Genomic DNA, 20,992 nt, shown 5'->3' with positions numbered 1-20,992 from the left:
CCTGATGGTTTGTCCATTCAAAATTTTGCAAAAAATGTTTTAGCAGATTTAAAAATGTTTCTGAAAATGTATGTACTGCCTAATTTTTATCCCTTACAGAGTTGTGACAACAATTATAAAAGGATGATACTCCAAGCTGTTTTTAGCAGCGTAAATTTTTCCGATGGAGGAGTTCCTATTCCTTACAGAAAGATGATACTACTTCTTTATATTCCTTACTGCAGCACAAGTAAAATAGGTACTGAGAGACACTGAACTAATTTCTGTAAGCTCTGAATCCATTCCTCATTGCAAGGAGTAAATACAGGGTTTACAGAATTCAGCCCAGGTTGCATAATGCAAATCAAAGTACGAAAGAGTCAAGTGCTCAGCAGTTTCTCATTGCTTACAGAATCATTTTCATAATATCTGCTATGCTGCCTGTTGTGAGATCAGCTTAGTCAGTCCTCCCTGCTGACTTCTGCCACATGCAGGCAGGGAAAGTGTCTTGGTGTTAAAAGACAGGTGTCTGCTAAGGAAGGCAGGAGCCTCCTTTGAAATGGAGAAATATAAAATCCCCCCCTCCAAATTATTATAATTTTGAAATTAAGGGGCTCTCAGGTAAAGATATGGGAATAAGAATAACAGTTTTTACTAGGAAAATTAAAATAAAAATGTAGTAGTACTGTCTGAGACAGAATACAACCTGACAGCCTGTTGGTCAGGGTGTTGGCAGCAGTCTGATTAAGTGGTGACTGCAGTCCTCCTGGAGTGGCAGGTGCAGTTCTGTTGAAGCATTGATCCTGTAGAAGGGTGCAGTTTTCCTCTGAAGGTCCAGTGGTACAGATGAGTCCTGTCTTCCTCTGGGAATCCAGTGGAGAAAGGCTCCCTGTGGTGTTCCAAACCTCAGATTATATCCAGGTAGGAATGCTTGGCTCCTCCCCCTGGGTGGAGCATCTCCCAATGGGATGATGTCATTTTATCAGTCATGCAGTGAGACTCAATGGCCATTAACAGAGGATGTTCCTCTGGAGGGAGGATGGGTGGTGGAAGAGATAAAGAACACTGCCCCACCTGGTTTGAACAGCTGGTGATAGAATACATACTTTTGGTTACATCTTACATTGCAACCTAAGACAAACAGAGACCCCTACCACCACCTTCCTGATCACTTCCCTGATCACTAAGAAAACATTTAGAGGGGGAAATCAAAAAAAGACTATTTAACTCAGTGAGCCTGTCTTTGCTCTGACAGTCTTTGCACTGCCTTGCTGGTGACTTGCAAGTTGTGAATTCATGGGTTGTATTGACATAAATGCAAATTTTTTTTGTATTCATCATACTTATGTAAGAGGCTACCTTTTGCTGCAAAGTTCTACTTGGACTGACATTGTGACAAGTTTGTAGTAAGTTAACAACTGCATGTGGGGAGTGTATGACACTGGAATAACTTTAAATAATGTAACATTAAATCAGTATTTAATCTTTGTTATGGGTAAACTGGAAGAGATACTTTGTGATGTCTAATGTATTCCAGTCCAGTGAACATTTGCTTCTTATTATCCATTTTAGCAAATGATGTGTTACTAAATTTTAGTTGAAACATGACCTTGGGCTGAGTAGGCACCATTGCATAAAATCCTAGAAGTCTGCACGAAGTGTCCAGAAATTAGCTTTTGTTTTGTTTTGTTTTGTTTTTTCTTTCAGCTTGGGTTATCTGGCAACTACAGTTAATACCATAACCATTAAATCTATTTCTTTTATGATAAATCTCTGTTAAAACAATGTTTTTTTCAGAGAGTTGTGGGAGCATCATACACTGATGTGCAGATTAGGGAAATCTCTCCATCACACATTTCTGTGTACAGCACCTGCCTCACCATGTCTTCTCAGGGGTCCATGCTGAAAAGGTTTCTGTTCCCCACACAGCCATCAGGGCTATTTTCTCTTGAGAGAACAGATTTGTGGTATTATGTTGTGTTGACATCCAGCAGTGGGTCATCTCCATGTCTCTTCTAAAGATGCAGCTTAAATCAGGTCTCCTGACCTCATGCTTCCCCTTGCTCTCTTTCTTCCCCTTCTGCTCCACATTCCTGGGAAGAAACTGCCATTGCAGTAAGGCACAGGATGCAACCAGAAGTGATCAAACCCTTCAAGAGCTTTTCATTATTTACCCATTTCAGTAGATTTTCCTGTTTAGTGACTCATTTCCTTTCAGAAGTTGTGTGCTGATGTGATTGACACCTTCACTTTATAACAAGAATTATAATTTTGCTTACAGTTCAGTTTTGTGGGAATATGAAAGAGAATTTTTTCTACTCAGTGGTCATTGATCAGCTTATTAATTAGCAAGATTGGCGTGGTTTGCAGTAGGTGGAGGTAAGTTAAGGACATCAAAATCAGGCTATTCCTGCTACTGCTCCACAAAGCAACTCAGTCCTGCAGAATCAAAGCTCCTGCTCTCACAATGTGAACTAGAGGAACCCACCTAATGCAAATAATTAGCTGCCTAAAAGCCTGGCCAAAAGCATTTCCTCAGTAAAGACATATTTATTGGCCAGTTTTCTAAGACCTTCTGCAGCATTTTTACTTGTGTCCACCAGGGCTGGTTTCACTATGGTATTTCAGTATTTGGCAGGTGCTTGTGTATTCAAGTTAAAAGGAAAATGAGGGGGAAACAAAAGACTTGATTTGTATAATAACAAGTCAGTTACACTTAAAATGTGTTCTTTCCCAGGTGAGTTAAAAGGACAATAAATCCTAATTTAAAATACGATGATCAATTCAGTCTTGTCCCAGGCTGTCATTTTTTGTACGTAAACAACTATTAAGTGGTCTTAAAGAAATTTACATGCACTTCTTCCATCATCCAAATGCTACTGTTAGCTATGTTGAGCACTAGTTATTTGAAAATATCTAATTTTAAATTAATAAAACTGCTTTTAAATAAAGGCAAATACACAGTAATTCTGATTTTTACTATTTCTTGTGTACACTTTCACAGCTCTGCAGGCATTTTATATGTACATGGAAAGTGGTGTCTCTGCTTTGTAAACATAGCTGTATGCATTTACCAATCCACTGAACAAGGAGTGGAAGTTAAATTAAGATTTCACAGGGATATTCAGGATAACGTGTGTGAAATTTTAAGAAGGAAAATTATGAACACTTAGGTAATTACAGACACACTGGGAATGTATAAATGCCTTGCCATCATTTATATTTATTTTTCTACTGCATAGTTCTGTTAGAAAATGTTGATTAATCAGTGTGAAGGAGACTCAGTATTTTTAGTGGGACAAATTTTATTTTTATCAAAAGCAGGTGATTCATTCTTGTATACACCTTTAGACTGGCTGCTTTTGTTTTGTTTTTTTTATTTTTTTCCTTGCTTCAACAGAAATCTGACTTCCAAAATAACTTTTACCAGTTTCTTTGTTTTGGTATTTATTAAAATATATCAAATGCATCCCAGCATTTTTTAGACTTTCTTCATTAACAAAGAATGGGCTGAGAATCTATGTCTGATGAAAATTAACAACCAAGTTTTTACCTATTTTTTTTACATGTGGTATTAGAGCTAGCTAAAAAGCCTCAAGTGTATTTTCTGCCTTTCTTTCAAGAAGTGGCAAAGACACATGCTCTCTATTTGACTTCCTCCCTGCTGCACATGGAAACTTTGTTCATTATATTTTTCCTCATGGTAAAGAGCCTCTGAGGGATTCTGCTCTCCAAACGTGGAACATTATATTTGGGTTCGGTGGCTTCATTTCTTGCACTGGAGAAGAAAAAGGGTAGGAGAAAGAAGTTAAGTGGGGAAACACTTTCGGCATCTGTGGGAGATTAGTCTTGGCCAGCTGCTGGCCTGAGAGGGTTCTGAGATATCAGAAGAAACTTGCTATGTTTTAGAAGGTATTAAAATATATTAGAATACACATTTAATAGGGATTCTTCAGTGATGGTGAGGTGTACAGATTTTGTTGGGCTTTCAGGAGTTCTAAGACAATTATGTTCCCATCCCAAGTGAGGAAAAGTAGAAGAGAGAACTTATAAAATGTCTTCCATTATTCCTTCCTACTTTAAACCCCAGCCTATTTTTTGCCCCCTTCCGTTCTCTGGATGGTGATATTCTCTTTTTTCCTCATTATTCTGCATTTTAATTCAGTCTTAAGTTCCTCACTATGTTCTGCTGTTCTTTCCTTCTCCTTTATGCGCTTTGTGCTGCAGTTTCCCCCATGTTGCTTTTCCTCTTGTGACATTCCCTGTGCTGCTCCTCATCCCTCTGTTTCTTTGTTCTGTCTCTCCCATGCCTTTCTCCAATCCATCTTTCTCACTTTCTCATTACTGTGCTCACCTTCCTAAGGTGCTTCTCTGTATCCCAAGATGACACTTTTGGAAGAAAAAACTACTGCGGGTTCCTTTTACAAATAATCAGGAGAAATTATTCCAGGTATAAAATATACTGCTCAAAACAAGTGTTCCTCTAATTAGCATGCCAAATAAGCTTCCCTTGTTCAGCAGCAAAATTATTGTCTCATAAATGGGGATGTTGGGATGTGGAACATATCCCAAGATATTGTTATGATAATAAATAGTTTACGTCTTTCTGAGAGGAAAAAAGAAACATTCTGATATTTTAAATGTTTTGGTTTGGTTGGTTTTTTGTGGTTTGTTTTTTTTTTTTTCAAAATTAAAATAAAATTTTGGCAGTTGACAGATTGCAAAAAAATTCAGTGTGAAGGAGTGTGTGTTCAGAGAAGCTGTCCTAGTAGAGGGAATTTTGGTAGATTTAAACAGTTCTGGTGGTAGTTCACTTTCGGAGTCAGAGTTAACTAGTTATTAGAAATAATTGAATATCTTGTTTAATTAGAATGAAAAATAACATTATTCTGTTTTGCAACCTAAAATTAATTTGATTGCCTAAACTTAAAATTTTCCTTGTAGGCCCATTTATTTTGGTTTAGAATTTTTTTTTCTTAAAAAAGAATCTAAAAAAAACAAACCAAACAAACAACCCCCCAAAACTCGACTACTACTGTGGTAGTTTTTATATTCTGGAAGGAACTGAAATGATGACCCCAAGACATTTGAAGTCCTTGAAACATTTTAGCAGTTATTATGGTGTATTCAGCAGAGGAAGGCTCTTTTGCTACTGCCACAGGAACAAACAGTAACGACCTGAGTTATGAAATATGATTGTGATTTCCCCTCATCCTGCTTTTTCTGAACTCTGAAGCTTGTGAGCTATTTCTGAGGCTGCACAGGAAAGTGAAAGGATTCTGGCAGAATGTAAATCATGAGATCATTAACATTTCAGCCCAATTTCTCTCCAGCAATGTGTAATCATATCAGAGATGATTGATGGGACTGGCGACCCACAAGATAGATACTGTGGGTCATTCCCCCATATTTCCTCATTTTCTTTCCCCTTTTGCTAATCCTGGTTTCCGATAACATCACTCAGTCAATTTCACTGCTGGTCTAGAGCTGTATTCTTCCAATATTAGATATTTTATCAGATATATCTCTGGGTAGATATATGTTCTGCTTTACTGGTTCTTGTGCCTGTCCTCTTAATTTTGTTTATGCCCCATTATAATATATGGCAGAAATATTCGCATTAATATAATTGATTTAATCTTTGAAAAGGTAAGGTGCTTTTTTTCCCTTGTTCTCTTGATATAAAATACCTCCTCAGTAGATACAGCATTTAAAAAAATTACTATCTATCTGCATTATGTAGAAAATGAAGGAGGAAAATTATATGGTTTTCTTCCTCTCTCTTTTAGGGGTCTCATGTGACATGAAAAAAATACATTCAATCGTAAAGTGCTTTTAACACATATTGTTTTCAAGGCAAGGGAAGCAGAAGGGAATGAGGGACATGGGGCATTGGCTTCTCACATCTTTCTTCTATGCCTATTCAATTCTTAAAAAATTAAACAAAAACAAAACACAATTTTAAAGATTTTTTTTTAATTGGAAACATAATTTGGAAATAACATAATTGTTTAATATTGATGTAGAATGTTCTAGCAGTGGGTATAAGACAAAAGTATGTGAAAGGGATCCTGTAAGAGGAGTTTATCAGTTACCAAAGCTGTTCCCATTAGAAACAATGGTTTATGTGCAGAATGTTCCAGATGCTTGCTATGGCTGCTGCCCCATTTGTCCCATGTAATCAGAGCTTCCAATAGGTATACATCAGTTATGCTGTCATGGAGAAAAAAGTTCTTCACTTATTCCATCATCTTTCCAAAACCCTCCATGAAAACTGCAGAAGGAGGGTGAGGATGCATTTGTTTATGTGCATATTAAGCACCTCTGCAGATTGCAGCTGTGGAGGTGCAGAAGTTGCAGAGTGGATGAGCCAAATACAGGGTAATCTCAACAGACCTTTAATCCACACTTGTCTTTGATTCTAATCTCATATCTGCATTTCATTGTAGCACTACATGTTAATTAATTAGAAGAAATAATTTATCTATTTCTGGTTTCATACTATCATTTCAGTAGTTAATAATATTCCTTGGTCCTATTGAATTCTGTTTCAAGAACAAAAGAATATGTTTGCCATATTATAAGAGCATGTAAAAGCTGTCCTACAGCTTTTAGGAAGGAGGTATGGAACTATTAATTTAATCTCCAATGGTTTTGTTTGACAGAGAAAAAATTGGTAATGTGGGTGTGGTGCTATAGGGATAACACTGCTGACTTCCAAGTCTATCATGGCTTCATAAACAAATTCCTACACTTATTCTAGATGCCATATGCTGTAAAAGAAATAAAATGCTGCAAAACTGCAGGGATTTCTTGATGAACTTGACTTTCTGGAATTTCACTCCCACTGCATTCAACAAAGTAATTTCCAAAAGCTGAAGTCTCAAAATGTTCTGCTGTACTGGGACCAGCATGTTCTGTCAAAGCTGCTGCATGTGAAGGTAGGTAGGTGCAGTCTGATAGGGTCAGTAATAACTTCTGTTTTTATGAAATAATTAATATTAACAATGCTATAAAAAAGAACAATAAAGTGTATCCCTGTTGAAGACATATGTTTGTGTTATAAATACACAGTAATAAACTAGGAAACACTTTGAATTTTTTACTCCCATGCTATTCAGTTTTTATCCTCCAATGGTTATCTTTTACTGGATATGAAACTGGAAGGAAGTCCTATTTAAGGTTTTTTTCTCCAACAAAAAGCTTCATCAAAGGGATTTTGTTACTATCAGAACAGTCTGCCGAAACATAACTAGATTGTTGACATATTTTAGTTGACTGCAATATAAACAGTTTTCTTTAATACCAGTGCAGCAGAATATGCAGCAGAAAAATGTCATTCCAGGGAAAGCCAAGAAAGAACATCAGATTGGGATTTTTCTGCTCTGGCTTTTCTGATTAAGAAAAGGATGACATGGGCAATTCTTTCCTGTTTGATTTTGTGCTCAAGAGAGGAATTCTCAACTCCTTCAGCTGAAGCAGCTCTTGGGAAAGTTGGTGGTTTGTTTGTTAGGAAGAATCATTCAGAATTGCTTCTGAAGGCAGCAGGCAGCAGCTGAGCTGATGTATCTTTCTCTTCCACTAAACTACTTCCAGACTGAAAAATAGTACAAGAATATTATTCTCTGGTTTTAACAAGCTGCTCCTAAGTCAAATTTATAGCTGCAGATACCTTATAATAGGTACCTGAAGTTTTTACCAAAGTGAAAAAAAAAGCCAGCTTCCCTTTCCACTCTGCAGGAATGTAGTATTTTAAGCTTTTAGACCCTGAGCTTCTTCCAGAGCTCAGTATGTATCAGTGCCTCTCATTCAAAAGAAAAAGGCTGTTGTAGTTACAGAAGAAATGTATGCTAATGTACAAAGCTACAAAGAAATGTATTGCTAATTGTTAGAAAGTAAAGCACATACTGATACCAAACTGGAGTAGTGCAAATCAATCATTTTTCTAGTGAGAGCAGACAGATTTTAGGCCCTGGAAAAAGGGCCTAAAATCAAGTTACAAAGAGTAGAGAAGACTAATTTTACCTTTTTCCTGAAAGGATTAAATTTTAATTCAATAACTAAGTCCTTCAAATTTTAGGGTTTTTAAAAGATTTATTCTCGGAGATTTTGCATCAAATTTGTTACAATGTTAAATTTATATAGTGCAGAGTGGGAAGAAAGTTAGTAGACTTTGAGCTGAGAGCCAGTATTGAAATGGATTTCCACCTCAGCCTAGGAGACAAAATCCAAGTCCATAGGAGGGAGGGTAGGGGTTGGATGGATTCTCCAGAAAGAAACTCCGTCAGGATGCTTTTTTCCCATCCTTTCCTCTTGACTGACTTTTGCCTTGTCATATCTTTAGACCCTTGTATCAGATATTTCTATATCTGTAAGTTGGGAAAACATTGCAGCAGCCCAGCAGGTGTAAGCTTTGAAAGAAGAGAATGTAACAGGCTGGATCATACCATTATCTACCAGTATTATTAACATTAATTAATGATCTATTATCATCAAATTATCTGTTATCACCACTTCTGACAGGGAAACAGTGAGAAGCTGGATTTGTGTACCTAGGCCTTGCTCCCCCACTTTGGACAAGGCTCTCCAGTAAAGAGGGTTACAGACCAGTCAAGCCCCAAGTGTGTGAAGACATGGTCAAGATCCTTCAAAGCTCCGACACAAATTCTTACTTTAGCTTGTTTTAGGTTCATCTTCAGCAGTACTACAAGGTTTAAACCTGGTAGCAATATAGCCAAACATAACAAAAAAGAACAATCATGAAGAGGGATGAGGCAAACACTTTCCAGAACTGGAGTATTTCTGATACCTCATAGTTTGGTACCATTGAAGATCTGCTGGTTTTAGAGACACTTTCCCTTATGTGAATGAGTATGCAATGAGTATTTGATGAAGTGGTGAATTCCTTGCTCTCCATTTTCCTTTGCCAGGTGGTCTCACAGGAACTGTATCATTTCATGCTGGAGTTTCCCTTTTGATTGGCTTCCTGGGTTTGTTTTTTTGTGAGTACAGCTGAATCTGATTCTCTTTAGCTAGAATATGAGAGTGACTATTGATATCAGGTCTTTTAGTGATCCTGCTGAGATAATGCAGCCTGCTTGGAAGACTGTGATATTAAAAATATTAAAACCAACAATAACAAAGCATTTCTTACAGCATTCCTCTTCCCTGTTTTTTAGAAAGCCTGTGCCTGGATATATTTATCAGGACAGTATTCATTATTCTCCAGGGAATGGCAGGCTGCTGTCTCACCCTCTCAGATGGGTACAGCTCACAGCATGCTGTCACACTGGGCTGTGCTGGCAGCTTTGCCAGGGTGGGCAGCAGGAGCAGGGAAGTCTTTTCTGTGCTCATAGAAGAAAGCAGGGTTTTTCTTCATTAATGAACCATTCTGTGCATTCATTCCTTTCTCTAGCTTAAAATTTACAGGTACAGTTTGGGAAAAATAAATTATTAATAAATGCATATTAAATCTCAAGTACTGTTGTTAAGGCAGAAATATATTACAGAAATCTTGCAGGCCACTGGAGGTTTCAACTTAAGAAATAATATTACTGAAACTTACTATCAAATATAAATATTTTTATTTATTATTAAATGTTTTATTATTTATTAATAATTATAATAGATATAAATATAAATATTTTTATTATTAAAAAGCCTGAAGATGAGCTCTTTCCTATCTAGGTTTAGTTTTCCAGAGTATTTGCTTATTATAGTCCATATTAAGATGACTTTATAGATTGGAAAGTGGTTAATTGCTAATTCCCCAGGTGGATTTAGTTCAAACTACTTTAGCCATTTTTGTTTGGAATTTTGAATTTTACATCTCTGCCTGATGTGTAATCAATTTAAATTACTTCAACCTTAGAAAACACAGAGCTTTTACCTAGGGTGTGCTTGCTTTCTTTTCTTCCTTCCTTTCTTTCATTCCTTCCTTCTGCCTTCCTCTCTCTTCTCCATGTTTTGTAGTATCTGAGGAGCTCTCAGCAGCACACAAGCAAGAGGCTACCTGCAGTCCCAAGCATCTGTGCTGGGATTTGACCCAAGGGGCTGAATTTTGTGAAACAGGGAGGTAGGGAGGTAAATATAAGAACTGAGAATTTAACTAGGACTGTTGTCAGGTTTTTTTCACAGGTCTGTAGCTGCCAGTATACTCAAAAAGCATCAGAGGCTCTTTGGAATCTTCTGCAGTGATTATCTGAAAACATATGATTCCTGCCTGGGTGGTCATGTTTGAAGGCTGTAAACAGCACAGGATATTGCATTCAGTAACACATTATGTAGGGAGCCTTTAAATATCTTCAATTGATATGTAGGGAGGCTTTTTGTTATTGCTATAATCACCAACTCTAAGAGCTAATCTGTTATTAGGAAATACCTTAGGAAAGGTATTTCCTAGCATGCTGTAGTTTTATTATCAAAAAGACAAAGTGATATGGTCTGGTAACTTGATGGCATTTATAAATTATTCTACTGAAGAAGGATGCATGAAAATAAAATGCAGATTCTTCAAAACCTAATGATAGCTTAAAAAGAAACCCCCAACTCCTTCCTAAACTGCCTGAAAAGCCTTTATATTTTTCCACACATATAGCTCTGTATAATGCATGCAATTGACCTGGTTTATAACCACAACGTGCAGGACATGCACAAAATAAATGTTATTCTAATAACAATTTGGTATATTTTGAAAATGCATATTTTATTGTTTTTTTCCCTTTATTTTTATCTGCCTAACCAGTACCACTAAATTTTAATATCCAAGACATGGTGCTCAGGTGTTGTCAATCAGCATAACTGCCTTGCCTTTGCTTCTGCCAATTTAAGCCAGCTGAGATCATATTTTTTACAGCATTCTTTAAAAAGTAATAGCAAAACATTTCCTTTGTGTTACCTTGAAAGGTTGCACCACATTTTATTTTTCTGAAAGTGTTTGTAATGGAGTATGTGTCACCCAAAACTAATTATATCTCCAGTTTGGGTTTCTGAGCTGGTGCTATAGATCATATTGGGAAAAGATTTTAGAACTGTCTGTGAGAGTCAGGAACCTGATCTCCATTTCAAATTGATGCCAGACATTTAGTTTCACCTGACATAAAAATGGTACAATGTTATTTTGAAAGTTTGCTCTGCACTCATATTCCAGCTCTGAATTAGGATTTAAGCAGGAATTTTGTGAAATAGCCAAAGGACCACAAATTTGCAACAAACTTATGGCTTATACCTGACACACGTTTTGTCCATCCATGTATGTTGGATCACCCATTATCTTTGTTTTGTTTTTTTTTTCCCAAAAGAAAGAGTGAAGAAACTCATGGTTTGTTTCTTTTTCTGCCCTGCTTTTTAGAATTTTACAGAGCACTGGGAGCTCTGGAAGTGAACCCAGACAAGAAGAGGTCATGGCTGGAGGAGCAAAGCACACATGGGACTGTGTTTCTTTTCAGCAGATGGTAGCCATGCACTGCTCAAACAGAGCTGTCTTGCTGCATCCATGGACAAATGGGATGATTAGGGCATCCTTTGAGCATTGAAGAGAAGAAGATATAGATTCCTACAAGCTGAAGAGGAAAAGAAGCCTCAATTCCCACCTCCTGACTCAGTGTTCTATCCAGAAAGATGCACCGTGGGAGATAATTGCAGGCACTGCGACTGATTCTATCTCTGCTTGAGAAAAAACGGACTGATCCTTCTGCTTCTTAAACAAAACAAGCAAACAAAGAGCAGTTTTAGGAAGATGATTATTCTGGAGAGGATTTTGGAGTCAGGATCCAGAGCAATGCCTGCATGCAGCCCAAGGTAGGCTGTTATGTTTTGGAGAGAGGGTTTGTCTATCTATTTTTGGTTTAAGTTTGGTTGAAAAATTCACAGTTCCCAGATCCAGACTATGGGTTTGGATTTTATTTTAGCAGGAAATGTCCTAAAATATGAGGCATTGCACCACCTGATTACAGACAATGGTCCTTCTTCATGTGTCTGGCCTGTATTATTTCCTTTCATTGGAAAAAATGCCAAAATTTTCAGTAGTTATTTATTAAGTTAATATAGCAAAGCATCCAGCCTAAACTGCCATGAAACATAAAGAAAAGGAAAGTTTTTCTAGTTGGCTGAAAAGACCTTTTGATTTAGGTCTCAGGATAGCTGCCCTTTGTTTGAGTGGTAGAAATGTCATTAGCCGAGAGTCCAGTCCTCAAAAGTTAAATTATTCCTCATCTGGGAGTAATTTGAATTAGACTGTGATAGATTATTAAGGATCATATTGATCCACACCTCTTTTTTCTAAATTTTTTTCTTTTGGGTCATAAACAATACAGCTGGATATAAAACTGCCTGATTTCTGACATGCCCCAAGTAGATTTGATACACCAAGGTCTTATTCTATCTAATCTGACAAGAGTCCAGACTGCTTTATGCATAATAAATAAAAGCATTTGTGATAGAACACAACCTGTGTTTGCATGCCCTGTGCTGTTTTTCTGGGACACATGGAATGTTGATGGCTTTTGGACTTTTACATTGTTTTGGATTTTTTTCCCTCAGATAATTGTGCTCAGGTGGCTGAAGAAAAATACAATTATCTGACATGACAAGCAGCAGCTAGTTTGAATCCTAAATGAAATGTCAGTCAAAATAAATGACAATGTTATGCAGAGCTAGTACCCTCATTATGACTAAGGTTTGAACTGAATTTTCATTATGAAATATTGATGATGGATACAAGACTTTTAAAACTTAAAAGGGAACCTGGTAGTCAGATATGAGGGCAACAGCCTCTTGCAGGTAGTGAGGGTAATCCCTCAGACTGGAATGAATGAAGGAAGCACAAAGGCTTAATGAAATTTTCTGGTTCTGTTTAGATCAAAGATAATATTTTATGTAGTACAGTCCTTATTCTTGTAATTCTTATTCTTTTGGATATGATATAATGCTTATTCAGCAGCCACATAATGTTATATAGGTATGTGATGTATTAGAACCTTGTTTAAATGCTGTGAAGGATTTTTGTGTTGGTTCTTTCAAAATAAATACTTTTAATTTATTAAAATAAATACTTTTAATTTATTAACAGATTTAATGCAATTTTTTTACACTGCTTAGACTTGCAATATTTTCATTATTACCATTATCACAGCAACCTTTCAGTGTTAAATATAGCATCATGAATCTACAGATTTTTTCCAACGTTTTCAGTAACTTTTTATTATTATCTGATTGAATATCATTGCCTCACTTTTTGTCCCTTATGCAAATGTGGAAGAGACCTGAAACAAATATTGAGATTTGTTGTGTCTTACTTGACATCCATAGAAGTGAGTGTGACAGCATCGGAGGATAGGATGGATTGCTTTTCCCATCAGGCTAGGAAACCCCAAGTCTCTAGGTCATATAATTACTGTCTACAAACTAAGCATGTAATAAATCTTATATCTCTTTGTTGTGGTTTTAAAGCAGCAACTAAAAAATCACTAGAAAACTTACTTATTTCTTGCTGTGAGATATGGATTAGAACAAGAGCAAAACAGGCTTAAAACTTAACAAGAATAAAGAAAGTTTATTAACAAAACTACAAGAATAAGAAACTTCTGTTCTCTGGAAACAGAAGTTTTCTCTTTGCCTCTACAAAGGCCCTAAATCTTCAACTATTACTTCTCCCCTCTCTGTTCCAGCACCTCACTGTATCACAATTACTCCATTTTTTTCTCAAAATCCACACTTTGAACACTCCATTACTCCCAATATACTCTGACATGAATTAAAGGAGTTTTTTCAGAACACTATTGTCCATCTCCATAGCTTTAACAGAAAAATATTTCAGCTTATAAAGCATCTCCTTATTCTCTCTTCCCCATCTAAAACTTAACTCTTTTTTTCACGGTCTTTGGTGGTTTTATGGTATCTTCTTCAAACTGAATATCCCTCTCCCTCTCTTCCCCTCTCTCTTGGAAAAAGGCGTAATCTGTCCCACCCAGGCAGTAAAAGAGTTAAAGTCTTGGAAAAGCTGCAGATGTTGATGGTGTCAGGCTTCAGTTCAGCAGCAGAAACTGCAAACCAAGCCAGGCCAGCTCCGCTTTTCTCCCCCCCGCCCTCTGCGGCCTTGTCCGGCCTGGAGCGGGGCAGGAGGCCGAGACAGGGCCCGGTTACCTCGTCAGAAGCCAGAAACCAAAGAGAACAAGAGAGCCCTGGCCTTACATCTTAAGGTGGTGTTCACAAGTTGATCTCACTTCTCAATGGTTAAAACTGCTGCCAATTCTCAGAAACGACCGATAACTTGTCAGGAGAAAAAACTCCCATCAGCTCCCAGCAGCTTCAACTTCCCTAGCTCCCAAAGCTATCTTAAAGGTAAAGTCACCCCAGGACACACTTCCAGAGCTGATGACTACTGTTATGAGGAAGAAATCTTCCATTGCCATAATGTCAAAATAGCTCATAATGTTTTCTGTTGTTGCTAGAATTGAAATTGCTGCTAGAGAAAGGACTCCAGCTTTAACATGCAGTAGGTTGAGGCACTAAGTACGAGCTCTCTGGTGTGGGCTGGAAGTGACCTCCAGACAAGGTCTTCCTGTGGGTGTTAGCCATCATAAGGTGCTCAAGGACTGTAGAAGCTGAGAGCTATTCAAGGTGGAGAAATGAAATTAATAAGCTGATAAATGACAAAAAATGTTTTGGTTTCAGCTATCCAGTGCAATGGGTTTTAGGGAGTAGGTTTTTGATTTGTACTCTGGAATCATAGTAGTACTTTATGGAAGTGGTGTTCTCCTGGAAATTTTTCCTACCTGTGTACTAGCCTAAAAATTCTTAATGGAAAATTCAGTTTTTCAGGATGGAGCCACCCAGGAGTCACTTTGGAATGACTTTGGAGCTGTTTTGGAATTGTTTTGGAGCCAAACATTTCAAATATTTTCTCCCTCTTAAACAACTTAGCATTAATTGCTATATTTGATGGCCACAGCCAGTTCCCTTCCTTTTTTTTCCTAATACCTAAAAGAGCACTGCTGAAAGGTGCATTCAGCCTTTCATATTCTACCCAATCAGGAGTGTTTCCACCTGATTGTGATAGTATTTTCACCATTAGCAGTAGTGATTACATATTTTTGGAGGTGTGCCCTGTGATCAGGCCCATTTGGACCCATTCTCAAGGTTTAAGGAATGAACAGCCTACTTCCCTTCTTTTATTCCCTTGCTACATATTATCCATCTGGCCCGGTAGTAGCTGCCTCCCAACAGTTTTCATAACTATGAAAAATTTTTGTTCCCATGGAAACTGTTTTAAGAGTGCTTTAAAATTTGGGAGGTATATAATTTGCTATCTAGAATGGGTCATATTTCCATTTTCTTCGGTCTTTATATTTTCTTTCTTTTTATTACTGGTTAGTGATGCCACTTGTCCTGAACAAGAGGAAAGTCATGAGTTTTGGACTCCAGTCTTGTGTCTCAATTTCTGCATTTTATGTTGTGAAGAACTACCCTTAAAGGGTTTAAAGTTTTTTTTATTGCATCTTTTAAGACACAGCAAGGAAATTGCATGCGTTAATAGAAGGTAGAAGAGCAACAACTTCAAAAATGTGTAGTTTTGCATTCTTTGAAATGGATTTTGGAAACAATTAAAAACAGTTTCCTATAATTAGAATAGGTTTATTAATAGGCATAATTAGATAAGTTTATTAAATATGAAAGGAATTGTTGTGATGGCACCTCAAAGTCTGTGCAGTGTCTATGCATGTACAGGGTTTGCAGGCCCATTTCACAGGAAGGTTTTCAATGTTATTCAGCTTTGACAAGTCCTATCTACCAGTTCCATGGAAGAAATAAATCTTTGTTTTCCATTCACAGGAAAGCAATCTGCTCCATTTGTTAAATATTTTCCAGAAAGAGATTGAATGCCACAGCAGCTGAGGTGTCCTCAACCACTGCACTACACCAATGCTTTACTTAATAATCCCATCGCAAATTTCTCTCACATAGCCACAGGCTTGGGACTAAAGAGCAGAGAAAAACGTACAATTTTCAAAGATGTCATTCTCTCCTGAAGAGAGCAAAGGTTTTGAATAGTTCTGCACTTACATGTTGCCATAAGATGCTATTTGTAGTATGCCATAAAAATGTCATGTGTTTTCTACTGTCTGTTGACACCTCTTCTTGTGAATTATTTACATATATGCAGGGTTCAGAGAATGTTCTGTGAGGATTAGGAGACCATAAGTAACCTGTCATGACAGTATCTCTATTTAGAGATTATTAAAAGGATTTAGATGTGATGTATTTCCTAACAAAATAAAAAATGCTGCTCGCATCAATGCTAGAAAAAAGGTTTGCTCAATGTGCTCAGTGGGCAGAATAATAATTTTTAGACCATTGTTATTTCCAGAACCTTAATTCTTCCCATAGAATCCTTCTCTCAGAATAGCACTTAATCAAGGAGTTGAATTAGAGCCCAATTAAAAGGTACTCTGGGGCTTATGTATGTGCTTAACTGTTTTCCTGAGCAGTGACGAAATCAGGAATCATAAAGCTTTTGCTAAAGCTCCGATTGTTTGAGCAATCTGTTCTAGGTACTGCTTTTCATTGAGGATGCAACATGGGAAATCATAGGCATATTGGCTTTGTAAAGGTTTCAAAAGCCAATTTACTCTTTGCTTTAGCTAGAAAGGCAAAACAAAGTACTTTTCTCTCTCTCTTTTTTTTTTTTTTTTTGCCTGTAGCATCTTTTTAATAAGAGCTGAGCTTCCTTTCTCTCTTTCTGATATAGTTTCTTTTACAGTCAAATTTCTGCTCTCCTGTCTGGTCTTCTGCCATAAAAAGGCTGTGAAACCTGCCTATTGTAAACCTTGTTTTATGGAGAGATTCAGAGACCAGCCTCACTGTAGTTACATTTCCCCTCAAGCCAGTCGTGTTAAAGTCCCTCTTCAAAAAGATCAGAATTTAAATATGCTTTACCCTTGGCTCTTTCTTACCAGTCTTAGCCCTGAAATAAGCTGTAATAAAAATGGAGAGATATTCTATTGTTTAGCATAAGGTAGCAGTAGAAAGGTAGAAGACAGTGAAGATGTAAGCTCAAAATGGAGTTTGCATACTGAAGCAGACTCTCTCAACTCAAACAAAAATAAGTTGTACCAGGATTTCTCAAGTCTTCAAATTGGTGCATCAAACTAAAGGTCAACAACTGCTATTTAATCTGTTAGGAACTCAGGGTCTGATATAAATCTGAAGGTCAACACAATATATATAATTATTAACCTTTAAAAAATTTGTGTAAACAGAGAAAAATAATGATTCTGACACCACCTGAGTAAAATTAGGGGTTTTCATGCCCCCCACTACAAAATGTTAAGAACACATAAGACTGAGAAGAAGGTGAAATCAAACATTTTTCACCACATTTGGAAACAGGGAGCAAAATTGTGTGAACTGTTTATTGGACAAATGCTTTAAATCCCTTAGAAAAAAACCCCATAACACTAACTTCATGGAGCTTTAAATATATCTAATTAACAGAATGAGACAGGGACTCTTAAATAACAGGTGTAAACAATTAAGTAATCATTCAGGCTGTTGTGAAAGATAAGATTTAAATAAGATTCAGCCTGACTCTTTGCAATTTTGTTGAGGAAAAGAAAAGAAAGAGATGGATCTTTAGAAATGCAATATATGCTTTTTTTAACTGGGACTGGGGAACATATGTCAACAGAGCTTGTTATCTCAAGGAATAGGTGAGGGGCAGGAAAGGACTTGGGGTCCAAGGGGAGTCCCAGAAGCAGATATTGCATTTCTGCATCCTTTCCCACAATGCCATATAGACATTTCAAGCATGTCCTACATGCCTACTCAAGTCTAGGAGGAATAACTAAAAAATAATTTCTCAATAAAAGCACAGGAAGAACAAGTGTGGGAAGAAAAGTACAGTTGGTAAACCTCAGTCATGAGTCAAGATTTGTTACACAGACTGGTGGGCATTGCTAGGGGGTATCATCTCTGAGCTGTTTGTGTGGGAAGTGCCCAGGAGCAGGGAGCAACATCCAAATGAAAAAGTTAATTGATGGACTTGCTATAAGGTAAAACCTCACAGTATGCACCTGAAAAGAGCTGAAAACCTTTCATTCCAAATTTAAATTGCAGTTTACAGACTTTATAGTCCCTTTTCTATGCTGCAGGTGTATCTGCTTTAAAAAAAAAAGTATTAAAAGATGCAAAAATGTAATAAAACCAGTTCATATGAGAATAGTTGAGAAATTCTTGGTAATATACAAAGGCACAGGGAGATCACCCAAGTGTGAAAATTAAATTAGGAATAAAAGTTGGGGGAAGGAGGAATAGTTGCAGCTAAGGTTAAGCTAGAATAAATTCTTTAGAGTAAAATTGGAGAATATATTGTAATATCTAAGACTTGGTTGGGTACTTTGGTGGGGAAGAGAAAAAACAAAACTGCAGTAAATTTTTAGTAAAAAAACCCTTCCATTCAGAACTGACTGCTGTCCTCACAAGGTCATGCTCTCATGTGCTGTTTTGATGCAGTAATCAGTGCCCAGCATATGGGCTAATTAATATTCTACAGCAAATGTCCTTCGTGTATGAATACATATTCCTGGAGACCTTTATGTTCCACTGTCATAAAGCAAGACTGAACATATAAAACCAGCAAGAATGTATAGGGCCCATGGGTGAGTGAGCCTTGTGGAAAGGGTGTTCTGAGCAACCCCCATGAGAGATGCCTCTCTGTGGTGAAGGATCAATGTAATTCCTGGACTGTGTTCCAGCTTTGGTGGCAATCCCTAGATTTTCTAATCAACACCAATCTCTGACCTGATTCAGGCCCTGCTTGTAGGAGTCTGTGATAGATTGGCATTTAAGAAAACAAAGAGAAACACCTAACGAAATTAAAGCTGCTAGAGGCTGGTGGGAGTTTTTCTACCGGCCAACTACTGGCCATTTCTAAGAATTGGCAGCAGTTTTGACCATTGAAAAGTGAGATCAACCTGTGAACATATGTTCACAGGTTCCCACCTTAAGACCTAAGCCTGGGAATTTCTTTGTCTCTTGGTTTGCTGGCTGTGAAAGGTAACAGAGCTCCACCTGGCCTCCCGTCCCCTGCCCAGGCCATGCGGCCGGGCGAGGGCTGGGCTGAGCCTGCCGCGGCTCCCGGCCGGGAGATGGAGCCTGCGGGGCTTGCCCTGGGCTCTGGCTGGGCCAGGCTGGTCCCTGGCTCGGCTGCAGTTTTTTTTTGCCGTGACTGAATTCACCAGAGACTGTCAAATAAGGAAAGAAAAAAGCTCTGGACCTGTGGCGGACTGAGACAGCCACCACACTCTCCAGACCAGCCATGAAGAATCTTCCATCGCAGACGGCTCCAGCCACTGCTCCAGCAGAGATCACAGAACCATCTACAAAGCCTGGGCAAGATTTTAACCTTTTCATTACCCAGATGAGACTTGCAGATTAATCCTTTTTTTCCAGAGAAAGAAAAAGAGAGTAATCAACATGTAAAGAGACTTTATAAACTATCAGAGACAGTAAAGAAAAGAATTAAACTTCAGAAGAGGTAGAGAACAAGGAGATGCTTTAATACGCTGAAATATTTTTCTGTTAAAGCTATGGAGATGGACAATAGTGTTCTGAAAAAACTCCTTTAATTCATGACAAAGCATATTGGGAGGAATAGAGTAGTTCAAAGTGTGGATTTTGAGCAAAAAGTGGAGTAATTGTGATACAGTGAGGTGCTGGAACAGAGAGGGGAGAAGTAATAGTTGAAGATTTAGGGCCTTTGTAGAGGCAAAGAGAAAACTTCTGTTTCCAGAGAAGCTCACAGAGACAAACGAAGAGAACTTTTGCCTTGGAATAACTCATCCTTAAAAATGACATCCCTAGACTCATTGACCCATACACACCTCAGAGTGATGTGAAATGGGAGGAGACAACTGATGGCAGATTTCTGGTCAGCTGGCATCAGAGAAATAGAAAACTATAACAGAAATAGTTTTCTTGTGAGAAACTCCATAGATTAGCAGGAGATGACTTCTGTTTCTCTACAAAGGCTGATGGAAAGACTATAGCAAGAATTGGGACTGTTGTAAACACCAAAGTTTTTTTTTGTCTCTATGTTGTCATGTGAACAAGAGAATGGTTGGGTAGTGGGGGAGAAAAGAGCTTTCTGGAGGTTTTATTCTGGTGTTCTTATTTTTGTAGTCTTGTTAATAAACTTTCTTTATTCTTGTTAAGTTTTAAGCCTGTTTTGCTCTTGTTCTAATCCATATCTCACAGCAAGAAATAAGTAAGTTTTCTAGTGATTTTTTAGTTGCTGCTTTAAAACCACAACAGAGTCAAAGGGGTTTCTGAGTTTTCAGTACATGACCAGGGACACACTTCAGTTGTGGGTGGTTTCTTTCCATGTTTTAGCAGAAACACAAAGAAAAGGTTCAGTTTTCCCTATAATGATCAGTTGTTCCATCTCAGCAGTGTGCTACATTATGGAAGGGGAAGAGGATATTGGGAACTGAAAACCTCTCCCCTACCCATGGGCATTATAAAAACTAGTTCTTTTTCTGGTTTTCAGTGCTGCAGATATGTGATGTGAATTTCTGTGATGAATAGAAATCTGGCTGTTCTTGAGCCCTCTTCCTTGACTTATGGAAAGTGAGGACTGATTTCCTCACTCAGTCTCCTCCTTCCTATATCAGCCCTAACAGGACTCTGATGCAAAAACAGTGCTTGGAGCTGCAGTGGTGATTGAGGCTGTGGAGGGAAGGCAGAAGGTGGAGGGTTGGTGGAACCTGGCAGGATGCTCTGTGCCAAGAGAATAAATCACTAAAGCCAACACTGCTGGACAGGTTGAACATTTGCTAGCAGGGTTCACACCCCAAGTCTGAAAACCCCTGCAACAGTTTAACTTTGTAGACCACCTTATGTTGCCATAGCACAGAGTGGCCATTTAAATACACTTAATTCTTTGAGGCATCAGAGCCTTAATTCCCAACAGCTGCAATCACTGCCAGAGGATACAACTGTGCAGTAGTCAAAGATT

General features: G+C 37.8%; 2 long non-coding RNA genes across 2 annotated transcripts in view; both read left to right on the top strand.

The window, feature by feature from the left end:
* LOC147650528 (uncharacterized) overlaps positions 1-13,047 on the top strand; it is a 75,572-nt gene extending 62,525 nt beyond the window's left edge. Inside the window, exons 2-3 of the long non-coding RNA XR_015276126.1 lie at positions 8,910-8,981; positions 11,330-13,047. This is a non-coding gene — a long non-coding RNA (uncharacterized LOC147650528). The remainder of the gene's footprint in view (positions 1-8,909; positions 8,982-11,329) is intronic.
* A 1,029-nt stretch (positions 13,048-14,076) lies between these two features.
* Positions 14,077-19,494, top strand: LOC147650527 (uncharacterized). The gene is made up of 2 exons (XR_015276127.1): positions 14,077-14,319; positions 15,811-19,494. It is a non-coding gene; the product is annotated as an uncharacterized LOC147650527 (long non-coding RNA).
* The last annotated feature ends 1,498 nt before the right edge of the window (positions 19,495-20,992 follow it).

The sequence above is a fragment of the Cyanistes caeruleus genome, chromosome 14 (assembly GCF_971803275.1).
Source record: "Cyanistes caeruleus chromosome 14, bCyaCae1.hap1.1, whole genome shotgun sequence".
NCBI lineage: Eukaryota > Metazoa > Chordata > Aves > Passeriformes > Paridae > Cyanistes > Cyanistes caeruleus.
This window is presented reverse-complemented; position numbering and strand designations above follow the sequence as displayed.